The sequence below is a fragment of the Triticum aestivum genome, chromosome 6A, assembly GCF_018294505.1.
Source record: "Triticum aestivum cultivar Chinese Spring chromosome 6A, IWGSC CS RefSeq v2.1, whole genome shotgun sequence".
Classification (NCBI taxonomy): Eukaryota; Viridiplantae; Streptophyta; class Magnoliopsida; order Poales; family Poaceae; genus Triticum; species Triticum aestivum.
In genome coordinates this window covers 4,961,112-4,979,258 of record NC_057809.1, presented here as the reverse complement: position 1 = coordinate 4,979,258, position 18,147 = coordinate 4,961,112, and the positions used below count along the sequence as shown (strand labels likewise).

Below are 18,147 nucleotides of genomic sequence, written 5' to 3'. Positions count from 1 at the left end.
GACAGTAATTCCATAGAAGCCTTCAAGATGGCCGCCATCCTGTAAGCAGAAAGTTTATGGGTGGGTTCCTAATTAAAAAGGTGAAACTTTACAGATGGATTGCTATGTATTTCTTAACTTGTTGATTTGGAATCTCCAAAAAAATTGATTACAGACATCGAAATTACATTGGGGACTTCGCAAAAAAAAAATTACATTGGGGAGTTGCTTAGAAAAATTATCAGTATTAATTTGTTAAAATTCGAAATGAGAAGAGTAATTAGTTAAGTGGCATCCGGCCTGATGCCAATATAAAGAAGTGGACATATGTGGATACAAATGGGAAAAAGCGAGAGACAGAGTCCGCCCGTTTATTACCAGCTTGAGTTACATGGCATGACCCACGGAAGAGATTCAACGTTGGGCCCCCTCCTCCTCCTGCTGATCCCCACTGCAAGTGGCTTCACCATCGTCTGCCTGGAGATTAATTACACATAAACCAGCCAGCCAATCAGTCATCAGTAACATGATATGTGGTTTTCTATATAGCGTAGTGTGTACGCACATACCTCTGCTTGGTCACCGTAATAATAATCTTCATCGTCACCGTCCTCACTATCTGTGGCATCACTCTTGCCCGCCTGGAGATTTATTATACAAAAAACGGCCGACCGGCCATCAGCGACCGGTCGATAGATATACATACCTCATCCTGGTTGGTGCCTGCATGATCATGTAGCCAAATCTTGAATTTGGTAACAAGGCCACGCATCTCTTGTTCGCCGTGCCACCCCACCCGAGGCTCCGCATCGTCACGTAATCTTCTCTCGAGTGATCTAATCATCAGACGTGTCCTTTCTTCCTGGTATGCTGCAGGACGGCCCACATCCTCGGGTCTGTCCAAACCACGTAGGATCCACTCGAGATTATCAATGAATTTACCAGCCTTCTTGTCGTAGTTCTCTTTTACTATCTCGAGATCGAGATACACAGCATTGGGACGGGTGCCGGAAGCCTGCCTCAGCGCTTCCTCTGCTTCCTCTACTTTCCTGTAGCTGCAGTTAGTGCAGTCAAGGTAACAGGTGACTTCCTTCAGCAAAGGGCAGCTATTTCTCCTCCACGGCACCAAGCTGGCAGCGTCCTTTCTTTCAGCGCTTGCACGGTACTCCAGCACTTCAAGCATCGGCAATGCTCCTTCTCCAACAGCAATCTCTATCTTCTTCGTCCACAGGACTCTCAGCTTGTGGAACTCATTGCTGCCAAAAGTATATGATATGTTCTTTTCATCCTTACTCCAGAGAAGAAGGACGAGGAGCGACGGCAACCTGCCGATGGTTTGAACATCCTGAACTTCTACCGCATCCACATGCAGCCCTAGACGAGAAAGGAGTGGAACACTTAAATGATTGATCCATGATGGCACCCTCGGTATAACTATGATAGGCAGAATTAACTCGTACAGCTTTGTACAGGGTGCCAAGTCTTCCAAGCTATCATTTAGGACAACCGAATACTCGGCCTCAACATCATCATCCTAGACCCTCAGAATATGGATCTTGTGAAGGTTGCGCAGAGATTCCATCAGAGCCTTGCCCGCAGACTCCTCTATTTCAGCGAAATGGATATTCAGCACCCTTAGCTCTGTCAGCTTCCCCACCTCTGTGAAGAAGTTTGGGCACTTGTCCACCGAATATAGCTCCAGTTCTTCAAGGCATGTCAGTTTCCCTATCTCGCCTTTCATCACTGTACCTTCATCAGCCCACAGGCACCTCAAATTCATTAGCTCACCAACAGATGGCGGCAGCTCACTTATCAAACCTCCCCTTACATCCAATATCTCAAGAAACTTCAGATCATGCCCTATTCCTTCAGGGATCTTGACCGCTGTCTTCACTAGCCCCAGGTACCTCAGCTGCACCAACTTACCAAGATGCTCAGGACTACTACCTTCCGAAAGAACACAGTCCTCAATAACTAGCACACGCAATACTTTAAAGCTCAAAAGCAGGGGCATACTATTGGCACGGCAGTCTACAACATTATATGACCTTACATGCTCCATTTCAATGCCAGAGTTGTGTTCCCCACTTCCATGAACTGCTAATCTGCGAACCCAGTTGGTTCGTTCTCCTCGTGAACATGTGCCATGCTGCTCCATATCATGTATTGTAACAAAATTTACATCATTTGATATGGTGCGGATGAGATCGAGCACCATGTCATGGACACGGCAACCACCTCGGCCATCATTATCTTCAGGATCTATCCACCGTATCATGCTCTTGTTTACAAGCTTGTTGAAATAGATCTCTCCAAGTTCAAATGGTTCCATCCCTTCTCCATATGGTATAAATCCTTCGGCAACCCACCTCCATATCAGTGATATTTTATTAATTAAATAATCTTCAGGAAACACACTAAGATACAATAAACATGTCTTAAGATTGGACGATAGATCATAATAGCTAAAAGATAATATCTTTCTTGTGTTATGAACATCTCCATTGTCTGCATGCCCAAAACCAATGGCATCATACACCTTAGACCAGTCCTCAGTGTGTTTACCAACAAGCAAGCTAGCTATTGTAGTGATAGCTAATGGCACACCACCACATTTCTTTAAAATTTTGGTAGTCACTTCAGCAGGTCCTTCACTACCAGATGTTCTTGTATAGAATAATATTTTGGAGTAATCATCAGAAAGTGGTTGCATGTGGTAGATACCACCAGCTTTGGTGGCAACATCAACAATACGGGTAGTTATGATTAATCTACTTTCCGGATGACTATCCATGAAAGCACACTTAATCGTTTCCCATGTTTGTGTATCCCATATGTCATCAATAACAATAAAGTACCTATTCACACCAGAAGGAAAATTGTTTAATTAGCAAACTGTCTAATATACTACCCACCAGGACAAGAAGCACAACAATGCATCAGAACCAAAGAAAGGCGCTAACAAAAAATAAAATAGAGATAAATGTCCTCTGGAATTGAATGGGTATTCATTTGTAGCTAAACTAGAGATAGTTGAACGCCTAAGTAATCCAAGTAACTAATCACTTAATGCGACTATTGGTATTAATATCTAACCTAGCCAAATAAAAGAGGTGTCACATGTTCTAATGGCTACATTAATTTGTTTTTCTAGAGGAGTGTATTGATAGCTTGGCATACGAGGAAGAAAATTATCGGGTTTAGAGCAACTCCAACGCGGCGACCCATTTCGTTCGCTGCCATCCGAATGGGAAGCCATGGATAAAGGTGATGGCCCAACGTGGCGACTCATTCTCAAAACGCGTCCGCTTCACATCCGCGCGGACCCATTTCCGGCAAATTCTGGGACTAAAATGCATAGCGCGGATGCGCCGCGCGTCCTCTCGGTGTCCGCCGTGGCCTCACATGTCGGCCGGGCAATCAGCGCTCACGGTCATAAAAGTCAACAAACTTCAGGCCCGCCTAGGAGTGGGTGGAAGAGCCGCGTGCCCATCCTTTTTAATGCAACTATGCGGCGGTGCCAGCCTCATCCACTTCCACCGTCCGCCCCCATCTGGCCATGTCTGCTCCTTCACTGGCAACCAGGAACCCTAGCCAGCCAGCCAGAAGCCATCCATGGGGATCTTCAGCGGGAAGGGGAAGGGCAAGTGCACTTCCGGCACCAGCTCTTCTGGCACGCCTCCTCCACTACCGCCGCCGGCTCGTCGTGGCTCACCATCGCGGGAGCGGGAGCGGCTGTACATACTAGTCCACCAAGCGCGGTGGCACTGGCAGTACTGCCGCCCTCTGCAGTACCCAGATGTCAGCTTGCCGCACGGCTGGCATCTGGACCCGCTCAGGATCCCCATTCTGGCGGTGCCACGCTCGACCAGAGCGCACACCGAGGAGGTTCGCCGGTGACGCGAGCTCCTTACGCCGGACCAGCGCGCGATGCGTGCCTACGCGCCAGACTCCCCCAACTGGGAGCATTGGTTTGCGCTGGAGCATGAGGAGGACCACCGCCGCGGCATCAACGTCGACCATGTCGTGCTCCGGCCGCAACTAAACATCCTGCCTGAGGAGGAGGAAGAGGAGGCGGCCGCTGGAGGCCACCATGCAGCGCGCCCTGGAGGAGAGCCAGTGCGAGAAGGATGCATGCTGGGTCGGCATGAAGGAGGCCTTCGCGCTGTCAGCTACTGGGGACTGCGTCATCTCCCCTCCACTACTAGGAAAAGGGCTATAGATGATAAGGGCTATAGATGATATGACCATTAATGGCGCACCAGACATGTGGTGCACCACTACTATATACTAATGGCGCACCGTGTTGGTGCGCCATTAGTGTCCAAATACTAATGGCGCACCACACCACGGTGCGCCATTAGTAACAATTATTTTTTAATTTTTTTTTCAAAACTAGTAATGGCGCACCAGTAGATAGTGCGCCATGCGCACCACATCCACGGTTCGCCACTAGTATTTTTTTTTTCAATTTTTTTATTTTTTTTCAAAACTAGTAATGGCGCACCAGTGGATAGTGCGCCATTACTAGTTACCATATCCACGCTGCGCCACTAGTAATTTTTTTCAATTGTTTTTATTTTTGTTCAAAACTAGTAATGGCGCACCGTGTGTGTGGTGCGACATTACTAGTTGAACTAGTAATGCTGCACCACTCCCACGGTGCGCCATTACTAACTTGGCCCAAAAATTCCACCGAATGCACCTCCCTGGACCGCCTTTTTAGTTTAAAAATAAAAGAAAATGATGGAAATGTCAAAAAAAAATAAAAGAAAATAAGTTTCCCATGTGATATGTGGTCTACTTGTTGGGAAAATTTACAAATATGAATTTCAACTTTATTTGTAAAATCTCTCTGGAACTTGTAAAATGGGAACCCCGTTAAAGATTTTCAAAATCCCCAAAAACCTAACAAAAAAAGTTACGGGGCTTTTAAGATCTAGAGGGAAAAAATGGAGAAAATTTCAAACTTACTAGTGGCGCACCGTTTGCTAGGTGCGCCACTAGTAACAGAAAAAAATTGGTTTAAAAAAATTGATTTTTTTTTCAAAATATGATACGTAATATGACCGGGAAGTTTGAAATATTTTTTCAAAATTTTATCATACTCATGAACATGAACAAAGTCCTAGACATCAACAAGATTTAATAGGATTGATATGATAGATATATCAACAAGTGCCTGTGAAGTGAGCTGGTGCTGAGGATGGGTAACCTTCCGGGAAGTTTGACCACAGAGTGTGATTTGACTTGAGATTAAGCATATTGACCCGAGATTAAGCCATAGTGACCTAAGATTAAGAAAAAAACAAAAAAAATTAAAAAAAATCTGATTTTTTTTAAAAATTGTTACTAATGGCGCACTTCTATGTGGTGCGCCATTAGTATACCAGATACCAATTACGCACCATGGGCTATATTAATGGCGCACATGTGGTGCGCCGTTAGTATACCAGATACTAATGGCGCATTCCAATGGCATGGTGTTAGTGGCGCACCTGTAGTGCGCCATTAGTAGCGAAAACAGGTGCGCCACTAGCAGCCCTTTTCCTAGTAGTGCTTCGCCGCCACCGCCGGCGTTCCTCCCCGAACTACAGCCCAACGGAGCACCATCCGAAGGTCTACTAGTGGACCGGTGTGCTCTACGGATGGATTAGCGCGCCGCGCATCCGGTTCTGCGCAACGCTGAAGCAGGAAGTCGCCTACCTCCAACAATGGAGGACGCGTCAGCTGGCGGAAGAGCGCGCTAACTACGAGCGACAGATGGAGCTAGAGAGCCGGCTGGTGTGGGAGGCGGATGAGGTGCGTGCCCTTGCGGTGGCAGTGTAGCCGCCGCCACCACCGGGACAGTTTGCACTGCGCGGGATAGATGGCGGAGGAGGCAGCTCGTGCGGTGTGGGAGACCGCCTTCCCCTGGGCTGGGCCGGAGCTGGCGTTCATCGACCTCGCTGGCCCCGGGGAGGACGATGACGACGCCGCCGCCTAGGGCAGCGCGCTGACGGCGCGAACTTTCTTTTAGTTTTATTAATGTTTAAGTGGCCTTTGGCCGGTAGGTTGACCGGTCATTTATGTTTAATTATGCATATTTTTCACCCGCGTGTGTACGTTTTCTTTTTTGGTATGCCCGGTCGTAGATTTGTTTCTGCCACCCGTTGGGTGCGCCTGCCGACCCAAATGAAAATGCGGATACAAACGTCCGTTTGGCCGACACATAAGGATAAAAAGCGGACAAAGCGCGCGTCCATTTGGGTCGCTGCGTTGGAGTTGCTCTCAGTGGCGGAGGCAGGGGGTGCTGGCAGGGGCCAAGGCACCCCCCTATGCTCTCTCAAATACAACTATATATGCTCCTAATCCTCCATTTGTCAAATACAATTAGCAAGATTTAGTTGATTTGGCCCCGTCTAACATTATAGCACTCTGTTTGGCCCCCTCTATATTAAGTTTCTGGCTCCGCCACTGGTTGCTCTTATAGACATGATTAACTGAGAGGCGACATGTGCACGAGTTGGGGACCAATGATAAATCACGTGTGTGCTCTAGGTGTATTTCTTTTGTTTTGTCTCTGTGCTTGATTCAGTGTGCTTGCCAAATGTAACTCAGAAATTGTCGTGTCAAAATGAGTAGTTTATAGATTTGGACTAGACGAATCGAAAGCAAAGATAAAACATATATTGTCTTCCTTACTGTAGCTGGGCGTAGGTGACAGAAAGAAGTTATTGACTAGCATACAGGGAGGTTAATGTGTACCTCTTGCCTGCAAGGAACGTCTGCAACTCGTTGATCAGCTGCCTTTCATCCATTGTTGTTGCAGCTTTGTACAACTCCTTGTCAAGTTCACAGACTATATCCAGAAGAACTTTCTTTGCCTTTGGGTTCTGACCCACTGGAACAAAACCATGACACTGATATGTTGTAACTCGTTGATATTTTGTGCTAAGCTTGTCATACAATGCTTTTGCAAGGGTTGTCTTTCCCAGTCCTCCAAATCCAACAATAGAGACTATCTTGGGATTTTTATCAGGCATGGGAACCCCCTCGGACAGGATCTTTATCAGCTCATTAATTGGCTTATCAATACCCACCAGGTCAGACAACTTTTTGTATAGAGCTGGGAGACGAGGGTCAACTGTAGTTGCTGCAGGATTTGCATCAACATCGTCTATCTTGTAACTGTCGCGCCGTTCCTTGATCTTCCTAACTTGGCTCTGAATGTCTTTGATGTCATTGGCTATTTCATGGCGTGCCTTGAACTTGCTGAACTCATTGCGGGCCTTCTTGAGCAAGTGCTTGATTTTGGGCTTGGTTGGCTCATTACCCTCGACGCGGGTCACGAATGAGTCGAGGCTGTCCTCGATGGCGTAGGACAACTCCCTGACCTCATTGGCCCAAATCTTGACCTGCGGGTCGAGTTGATCTAGAGGCACGCTGGACACCTTGATGAGGGCTGCTTGCATGCTCTCGAGCTCGGCCTTGAGTTCTTCAATCCCCTTCTTCACACTCTTCTTCAGCTTGTACTCCTCTACGAGCAGCTCTCCCAGCTTGGGGAGGAGAGAGCTCATCGCCCCTGTGGCGAACTGTATGATGACTCTCACCCTATCACTCTCTCACTTTTGCAAGCCTGCTGGCTCTTCTCCTCTCTTTTTCTCTCCCTCAGCTTCTATCTCCTTTCAGAAGCTCTTGCTTGCTGGCTGTGGCTAGGTTGCTGCCGCTTGTATGAATATATGGACTACTAGCTAGCTAGTTTGATTGGATCTGAAGCTTCTTTGCGACTGGAGTGATAAGGACGCGGTTACAACACTAGCGAGCTAGCGTTGTTAGTTGGTTCACCTAATTAATTCTTGCGCTGTTTGAAAAGAGGTGCTTTTCCAAGGAGGACGTGATGGTGGCTCTTTCGTCTTTATGTGTTAGTGCGCCCTGATGGGGGCGTGGTGAGGTGCCTTTTCGGGAAATGGAAACTATATAAACACAAGTTGCAGATTTAACTAATTCCGTGTTGCCGACCATGGTGAATGCACGACAATAGATTCCAAACTCCAGTGTCCTTAAATCGTTAGTATAGCTAGCCACAACAATTATCACGTAGATACTCCAAAGTATTGCTACGTAGCAATAAGTTATTCCAGCTGGGTTACCACCTGCTACAGACATTTAAAACGGTTGCATGATGGAGCAAAACAAGCTTTGTTTAATCACTTGGTAAGAGCATTTGTTTTGGGGTCTTGATCGTCGCGGGCTCGTGGCCCAGTACCAACTATTCCTACAAAATAAGTACCAAGTCAGATTGGTGGTGTGACACCTCTCGGAATACCAACTTCTTTTTGAGAGAGATAAACTCCAAATACCAACTAAATCCATTTAAATGATTTGAGCTAGGTCCTGTTTGGTTACACTGTTTGGTTACATAGGGACAAACAGGGGGAACACATCCTCTAACATCACGAAGGGATGTCACGAAATTACAGTGCAAATCCAGTGCAAAACAAAAAAATTACTGTTCATAGAAAAAAGTGAAATTAATTTTATTTCATCATAAGATTTTGTTTGTATGTAACTTCTGTATATGTATACAGTAGATTTGTAATTTGCAAATTAATTCAAATCATTTTAGTCTTAATCATATGGATGTGAAGAAGGCATGTCAGGGTCTGTAGCTTCCCTGACATCCCTTCGTGATGTTATAGGATCTCGTTCCCCAAACAGGAGGGACTTTTTTTAGGGACTAGAAAAAGACTCTACTGGTGCGTCATTTTTCTTTAGTCCCTGGGACTAAAAAAATATCTAGTCCCTTGCAACCAAACACCCCCTTATCTCTGAAACGAAAGGAATAGAGTAGGGTTACTAGATTGATAAATAATTAGGAAATGAAACCAATGTTCGACACACACCACGATGAGATTTTATTCGTTAAATGCAACTTGTTTGTTGTACTACATGCGCCGCGTATGATAAGGTTAGGTGATGGTGGGTCGATAATGTTCTACCAGACACTAAAGATGATAAATTAACAACTATTTTCCTGTAACAAATTTTGACCAATCTCGGTGCCCTCGAAAACCGTGGACCACCGTCAACCCACCAAGGCAAACTGAAATTTCATTTTGGCCAGGTTTCACTTCACCGGCCCTAAACACGACAATATCAAAGCTCATTAACAGGAACCAGACGTCTCTTTCTTCGTGGATGTACAATTGCAGTCACTTGGGTTATCTGGCTTTGCAAAAATGATTTCCATTTCAATTGAATGCCAAATATATACCAATGAGGACGGGGCTTTCAAGGAGGAGATGCACCTTGTATTGCACGGAGCCAAGACACAGGTTTATAGCTTTTAATTTTTACTCACTCCGCCACATAATATAGGATATTTTTTACAGTACAGGGAGTAGTTTTTAGCCTATTGCTAGCTTTACTTTTCTATACTAGTCTCCAATCCATACACATTTTTATTTTATTTTCACTTTTTAGTTGTTCCCGACTTTTCTTTGCTAGTCTCTGTATTACATATTACATACGTTCTTAGTTCATTTGAATTAAAATCATGTCACTTATTTTCGAAAGGAGGCAGTACTTTTGTTTCAATAAAATTGCAGTAGGTTACCGTTTCCCTCACTAGAGACGACAAATGCTAACAACAATTACATGACATGGTGGTTTCATGTGCACCAGCTGGTAGTAGTAGGTGGGTGCTGGAGGGCAGCTGCATGTGTGAATGAAGCCACCAACCATAAAAAGTGGCGATAACTTTTGAGTATCAAAAGAACCGCCAGTCAGGCCATGTGTACTCCTCAAAAGTTGTTTTGGCGTTGCTTCCTCCATGTGCATCGCGGTAACTTTCCTCGAGATGTGCACTGACTAACGTCGTTGATTGAGGGAGGATTCCGTTTTGGATAACAAAAACACAGATCACCTATTGGTATCTTGGGCTAGCCACTTGTCATAGAAAAGAGAAAAATATTCAGGATCAAATATCCGTATCACAAATCATGTATAGATGGGCCATATTTACCGAAAAAGACTTTCGCCCCGCTTTATATATAAAGCACACCAATCAACAAGCACACAGTACAAGCACACAATACACGCACACACCCAGGACAGGATACAAAGGCGCTGAGCGCAGCAACACCACCCATATCACTACCACCACGCAGAGATGAAACTACATATGACGAACCATGTGCTCCAAGGCGGCGCCTTTAAGAAGGGAACGACACCGGCACGCCGCCACCGCCCGATCCAAGGATCAGAGTTTCCCCCGGAGCCGCATGACGGGCAATGAGAGCCGCGACGACGCCTTCAAGAAGGGAACGATCTTCGCTGCCGCCGGTCCGTCCGAAGATAGAACAGATTTTCACCTCGGCCAACACTCACCGCCACCGAAGGCCACACCCGGCAACCACGCCAGCCACACGGCCATGGTGACCGGGCAGCACCAGGGAACGGGCTTTGCCCACGAGCACCACGCTACCACCACCAGGGTCGCCGCTCCAGCATCCGAGACCTCGACACCACCTCACCCGAGACCCGTCGCACCCCAACGAAAGAGATGAGTGGAAAGGTCCCACCTTTCGCACCCCTGGGCGATCCCCAGTGTCGAGACCCAATAGGTCGGCCAAAACTGGCATCCACCGACCCGTTCTGCGGCCCCAAGCACGAGACGAGCTCGGTCCTGCAGCATCGAGAGGGGGACGAGCTCAGTCCTGCTGCACCGTGCGTGAGACGAGCTCGGTCCTGCTGCATCGGGCGCGGGACGAGCTCGGTCCTGCAGCACTAGGGCGCGAGACAAGCGGTGGAACACAGCTAGGAGAGGACCAGCCCATTGATGGGAGTAACGCCCGGGCGACGAGGAGATGGGGTGAAGGTCGAGACGTTCCAACCGCAGACGAGCCGACACCGGAGAAGCCGGCCGTTGCCGCGGATAGAATCATTGAGCTACCGTGGAGCCGCCACGACACCGGGAGGCCATCACCGAGACCTCCCCACGCCGCCGCCCGCGGCCGGAGCAGCGGCCACCCCGGCCGCTGCCGAACCCGTGCCGCCTGCCGGAAAACTCGCATCAGATCCGGCCGGCACGCCCCCACCTCCACAAGCTCCAGCCCACCTCCGACCCCGACCGAGAGGAGAAGGAGGCCGAGCCATAGCCCGAAGAGAAGGGGTCCACAGGAACCCGCCCGCTGCAGCCCATGGTTGGATCTGGACCACCGCCGCCACCACGGGCATGTAGCCGCCGCGCCGCCGCCGTCGCCCACCATGTCGCCGCCATCGCCCACAACGCCGCCGCACCACCGAGCCCCACGCATGCCCGGCGCCGCCGCCAGGAAAGGCCACCCCACATCGGCCACCCCCGAGCGGTGGAGAGAGGGGCCCCGCCGCCAGCCACCGAGGGCGGCTTTGCCCCGGTGGCAAGGGCGGGGGAGGGTGGGGAGGAGGAGAGGAGGGGGTGGCCGCGCTGTCGCCCGAGTCGCCCGCGTGGGGGGTGGGGGCACGCGGGGGCTAGGATGGGGGACGACGTGAGTCCGATCGAGCTTTGAAGATAGATCCATATGCCACCAAGGGCCATATTTTGGTCCAAGTTATTCAACCATCTCATGGAGATCTCTGTAGAAAAAGGATCGGGAGGGACTAGTGCCGCCGCCGGATCCTTCCTCCACGTCCATCTCACCCGATGATACGTCTCCAACGTATCTATAATTTTTGATTGTTCCATGCTATTATATTATCTGTTTTGGATGTTTATGGGCTTTATTAAATACTTTTATATTATTTTTGGGACTAACATATTAACCCAGAGCCCAGTGCCAGTTTCTGTTTTTCCTTGTTTTAGAGTATCGCAGAAAAGGAAAATCAAACGGAGTCCAATTGACCTGAAACTTCACGGAACTTATTTTTGGAACAGAAGAAGTCCACTGAGTATCGGAGATGGACCGGGAGAGTCCCGGGTTGCCCGTGAGGGTGGGGGGTGCGCCCACCCCCCTGGGCGTGCCCCCTGCCTCGTGGACAGCCCGGAGATCCACCGACATACTTCTTCCTCCCATATATACCCATATACCCTAAAAACATCAGGGAGAACAATAGACCGGGAGTTCCGCCGCCAGAAGCCTCCGTAGCCACCGAAAACCAATCTAGACCCGTTCCGGCACCCTGCCGGAGGGGGAATCCCTCTCCGGTGACCATCTTCATCATCCTGGTGCTCTCCATGACGAGGAGGGAGTAGTTCTCCCTCGGGGCTGAGGGTATGTACCAGTATATATGTGTTTGATCTCTCTCTCTCTCTTTCTCGTGTTCTTGATTTGGCACGATCTTGATATATCGCGAGCTTTGCTATTATAGTTGGATCTTATGATGTTTCTCACCCTCTACTCTCTTGTAATGGATTGAGTTTTCCCTTTGAAGTAATCTTATCGGATTGAGTCTTTACACTAGTAGAAAAAGGGGCTTTCGTTCGGGCCTGGCCAGCCCATTAGTCCCAGTTCTGCCACGAACCGGGACCAATGGATGCATTCGTTCCGGTTCGTGAGCCCAGGAGGCTAGCCGGGGCGTCGTGGGCAATTGTCCCGGTTTGTATGGACCCATTTGTCCCAGTTCCAGGCACGAACCAGGACCAATGGGCCTCGCTCCTGGCCCACAAACATAGGTCCCGGTTCTTGGTTCGAACCGGGACAGAAGGCTGGGCTTTAGTCCCGGTTCCAGCCACGAACCGGGATAAATGAGCTTCCTATATATACCCCATCGCCGATGAGCAGAGCACTCCATAGTGCTCAGTTTTTTGCTGGCCGGCGAGGAAGGTCATTTGGGTGCTCTAGCTCACCTCTTATGCATGTGAGGTGTTTGATGAAATGCCCGATCCACATTAGTTAAGATTTCTCCTCTCGAAGCTCGACCTCGGAGCTCCATTTTTTCTGAGATTTGTCTAGGTTTAGCGGTCCGTCACGCCCCGTCCTTGTACGCAATGCACCGCATACCGGGCATGAGTTCAAATCCTTGTACGCACCACCGTGGTGAGCCTCTTGTTCTTATCTTCTTTCTGAAAGAAAAAAAATCTTACTTTAGATAGATACTTGTCTAATTTTCTTACTTTTGACACACATAATTATATATAATGCACGCAGATGAACCGACAATGGATGTACGGTGACAGACACACCTCCGAGTACATTAAGGGCGTGCGTAAATTTCTTGAAGTGGCTGTGGCAAACAAGTAGAATGGTTTTATGTGTTCTCCATGCCCTGATTGTGGGAATACGAGGTCTTACTCTGACAAGAAAATCCTTCACACCCACCTGCTTTATAAAGATTTCATGCCACACTATAATGTTTGGACGATACACGGAGAAATAGGGGTTATGATGGAAGACAGCGAAGAAGAAGAGGACGATGACAACTATGTGCCCCCTGAATACAGTGATGCTGCAAGGGGGGAAGCTGAAGATCAAGAGGAACCAGATGATGTGCCCGATGATGATCTCCATCGGGTCATTGTTGATGCAAGGGAAAAGTGCGAAAGTGAAAAGGAAAAGCTCAAGTTCGATCGCATGTTAGAGGATCAAAAAAAGGGTTGTGCCCCAATTGCGAAGATGGCAACACGAAGCTCGATACCGTATTGGAATTGCTGCAGTGGAAGGCAGAGAATGTTGTGCCTGATAAAGGATTTGAGAAGCTACTGAAAATATTGAAGAAGAAGCTTCCAAAGGGTAACGAATTGCCCGACAGTACGTACGCAGCAAAGAAGGCCGTATGCCCTCTAGGATTGGAGGTGGAGAAGATACATGCATGCCCTAATGACTACATCCTCTACCGTGGTGCGTACAAGGATTTGAACTCATGCCCGGTATGCGGTGCATTGCGGTATAAGATCAGACGATATGACCCTGATGATGTTGAGGGTGAGCCCCGCAGGAAGATGGTTCCTGCGAAGGTGATGTGGTATGCTCCTATAATACCACGGTTGAAATGACTGTTCAGAAACAAAGAGCATGCCAAGTTTATGCGATGGCACAGTGAGGACCGTAAGAAAGACGGGAAGTTGAGAGCACCCGCTGACGGGTCGCAGTGGAGAAAAATCGAGAGAAAGTACTGGGCTCAGTTTGCAGGTGACCCAAGGAACGTATGGTTTGGTTTAAGCGCGGATGGCATTAATCCTTTCAGGGAGCAGAGTAGCAATCACAACACCTGGCCCGTGACTGTATGTATGTATAACCTTCCTCCTTGGACGTGCATGAAGCGGAAGTTCATTATGATGCCAATTCTCATCCAAGGCCCTAAGCAACCCAGCAACAACATTGATGTGTACCTAAAGCCATTAGCTGAAGAACTTTTATAGCTGTGGAATGGAAACGGTGTACGTGCGTGGGTTGAGCACAAACAGGTGGAATTTAACCTGCATGCGTTGCTGTTTGTAACCATCAACGATTGGCCCGCTCTCAGTAACCTTTCAGGACAGACAAACAAGGGATACCGCGCATGCACGCACTGTTTAGCTGACACCGAAAGTATATACCTGGACAGATGCAGGAAGAATGTGTATCTGGGCCATCGTCGATTTCTCCCGACCAACCATCAATGTCGAAAGAAAGGCAAGCATTTCAAAGGCGAGGCAGATCACCGGAAGAAGCCCGCCATGCGTACTGGTGATCACGTACTTGATATGGTCTCTGATTTACACGTAATATTTGGAAAGGGTCCCGGCGGACTAGCTGTTCTGAATGACGCTGAGGGACGCACACCCATGTGGAAGAAGAAATCTATATTTTGGGACCTACCCTACTGTAAAGAGCTAGATGTACGCTCTTCAATCGACGTGATACACGTGACGAAGAACGTTTGCATGAACCTGTTAGGATTCTTGGGCGTGTATGAGAAGACAAAAGATACACCTGAGGCACGGGACGACCTGCAACGTTTGCACGAAAAAGACGGCATGCCTCCAAAGCAGTATGAAGGTCCTGCTAGATATGCTCTTACCAAAGAAGAGAAGGAAATATTTTTTGAATGCCTGCTCAGTATGAATGTCCCGACTGGCTTCTCGTCGAATATAAAGGGAATAATAAATATTTCAGAGAAAAAGTTCCAGAACCTAAAGTCTCATGACTGCCACGTGATTGTGACGCAACTGCTTCCGGTTGCATTGAGGGGGCTTCTACCGAAAAACGTCCGATTAGCCATTGTGAAGCTATGTGCATTTCTCAATGCAATCTCTCAGAAGGTGATCGATCCAGAAATCATACCAAGGCTAAGGAGTGATGTGGCGCAATGTCTTGTCTCTTTTGAGCTGATGTTCCCACCATCCTTCTTCAATATCATGACGCACATCCTAGTTCATCTAGTCGACGAGATTGTCATTCTGGGCCACAACACCACCTCGCATGTATGAGGGTCCGGTACGATGCTTCGGTGGCATTGCTACCCCCCAGGGCCCCCGTCCCGCCTAACCGTGGAGCGGTTGACCATGAGATCTAGCCTTTTGACTTCCCACGGACGGGCTTTGACCAGTGGACCTCTGCACTCGGTTGTGTCAGGTCACCCATAGGGACACCCGGGAGCAACATCCGGGCCAAACCCACAGCTACATCCACCGTGTAGACCCGACGCGTCCATTTCCCCCCTCCAGGTGCCGGCGCCGTCCATGAGGGGGGCACACCGCGGACGTGAGGGGGGTCACACTCTGGAGACGGGTGTCGGGCGTTTGCAATCGCCACAAAACTTTTGTCGGCATAGCTGTTTTTGATTTTAATAAAATATAATGATCTATATTCAAAAGAACATGACCGCACATTATTAACGTGCTCAAAAAAATACAAACCATATATATATATATATATATTCCTAATATATGAAAAAAATACAAACTACATATATATTCATATGTATGTTTATATTTAACATGCTACATGTTAGTTTATATAATAATACATAAAAAAGCTTAAAAAAATACATATGAAAAAAAAAGTCTAGCAGGACTGCCGACGGCTATGCCGTCGGCATAGAGACGGCCAGGTTTTAGGCGGCGGGCGGCGTGCCGCGGATCGCTGACGTGGCAGGTATGCCGACGGCAGCCGTCGGCTTAGCTCATGGACGGTGCACCGCGGATCTGTGACGTGGCATGACGATATATGCCGACGGCCGGCCGTCCAGGCCGTCGGCATAGATTTGACGACGTTAGCCGCTGGTCACGGGCGGGGTCGCCGGGCCCACGGGTATGCCGACGGCTGCTGTCGCCATGTTCGCAGCTGGGCCGACGACATATGTATGCCGACGGGTGCCGTCGGCTTAGCTTGTGGTAGCCCGACGGCCAAGATACGCCGACGGCCAGGATGTGGCTGTCGGCATAGCGCAAAGTAGGCCGACGGCAGCTGTCGGCATTGATTTGGCCGTCGGGGTAGGGCCAGTTTCCGGTAGTGATTTAGATGTACAAAGTTATGACACATCTAGATTTGCTTTAGCAAAACTTTGATAATATTTACAAGCAAAAGCGCTAAATTTAAAGAAAGCTGTTAGCTACCTCGTGGGCAAGAAACGAAGCAATCTCGGCGTCACTGTTGCAATAGTCGAGCACTCCGGTGTAGACAATAATCTTGCCGACCCCTGTTATAGCTGCTACTCGGAACTTGTTGTCTCTGACAACGATCACCTCCCAGTCAAGCGTCTCCAGCCAGTCCAGGTTTACGCCACGGCCACCCCTCTGATTCTGCCTCTGCCTGATTGCCAGGCCAATGTGGGCGGCAGTAATGATCTCACGGGCAATGTGGCTGACTCGGACAGTGTGGGGGTGATGCGGGCCGAGGATCTTGGAGTGGCGCTCCTTCCTGAACTTGGCTAATTCAACCTCGGAAAGTTCTCGCAGCTTTTTGTCGGAGATGACGACCAGCTGAGTGCGCCCGGTGAAGGGCACGGTCTGACCGTATCTGAGATGGAGTGCGATGACCGATGCGCTGGCAGCAAGAGCTGCCACCACAGCGACCTTCCGAGGGTCGTGGTGCCATGGGGTGGTCTCCTGCGGTCTGCGACTGCGAGAGCTGATCAGCGGTGGCGGTGGCCGTGTGATGGCGCGATCGTCCGACTTGGGGAAGAATCGTCGTGCGACTGCCTCCAGGCGGCACACGCGACTCCTGCAGAGTAGGAAGAGGCCGGAAAACATGGAACCCGACTTGTTCCTCAGCATCATCGTCGCATCTTCTTCTCTTTCAATCTTAGTTTGCTATCCCGCTGCACGCAGGTTTGTATGCCTGCCTTGTTTCTTCCCGTTTTGTTTTGTTTTCCTTTTCCTACGTGGTTTCCTCACCCTGCACTTCACGTATCACTCTTTCTTTTATGTGTATATATAGCATATGACGACAGGATTCATCCTTGCACACGGTCCATCTTTTCTTGACGGATAATTATATGTATGTATGCTGTTGTTTCAAACAGAAAAGGTAACCGCAACCTGAAAAAAAAATTCATGGACCAATTGGAGTTCGTGTGACGGAAAGACTGAACCCTAAGGAGAAATACCGTATGGAGAAGTCACATCTCAGAAAAAAAATACTCCGGGACGGCTCCCTCTCCCTCCCCTCCCGCGACGCTCCCGCGAGCGCCGGGGGAAACCCTAGCTCCGGCCCGCGGCCCTCCTCCTCGCGCCTTCCTCCCCAGGCCGCTGCCGGACGTGCTGGTGGGATAAGCCCTGCCAGCGCGGGCGGCAGCAGGCTGTTCCTCCTTCCCCCGCCCGGGCCGACGGTCGCAGGATCCATGATCGGGCGGCGGCGTGGCGCTTTCCTCGGGGCGCGCCATGATCTCCGTCCAGCAGGCGGAGACGCGTGGCGGCGTGAATGGACTGAGGCGTGGTGGGCTCCGGAGGCGCTGACCCTGTTGGCGTGCGACCATATCTGGGCCCAGGCAGTGCGGGCCAGGAGCGGTGCGAGCTGCGGGCGTCCACCTGTGTCGTGGCCATGGACGGTAGGGGCGGAGGCGCAGCAACGGTGGCAGGTGTGCGGGCTGCTCGGTTTCAAGGCGTCCCGCCAGCTGGACGGTGATGATGGCATGGTCGGACTCCCCGGTGAACTTCCTCGGGGGTGGGCGGCGGTCCTGGTGGGCACTCCATGCCAGTGGCTGGAGCCGTGTTGGTCGCCTTGCGCGGCTCTGCGCTTGACGCCGAGGTGTGCCGACATGCTCGGGCCCTATCACCGACACAGG

At 49.5% G+C, this 18,147-nt stretch overlaps 1 pseudogene; it reads right to left on the bottom strand.

Annotated features, from left to right (window-relative positions):
- Window positions 1–323: 323 nt before the first annotated feature.
- LOC123131589 (disease resistance protein Pik-2-like) lies at window positions 324–7,768 on the bottom strand (annotated as a pseudogene).
- Window positions 7,769–18,147: the final 10,379 nt, after the last annotated feature.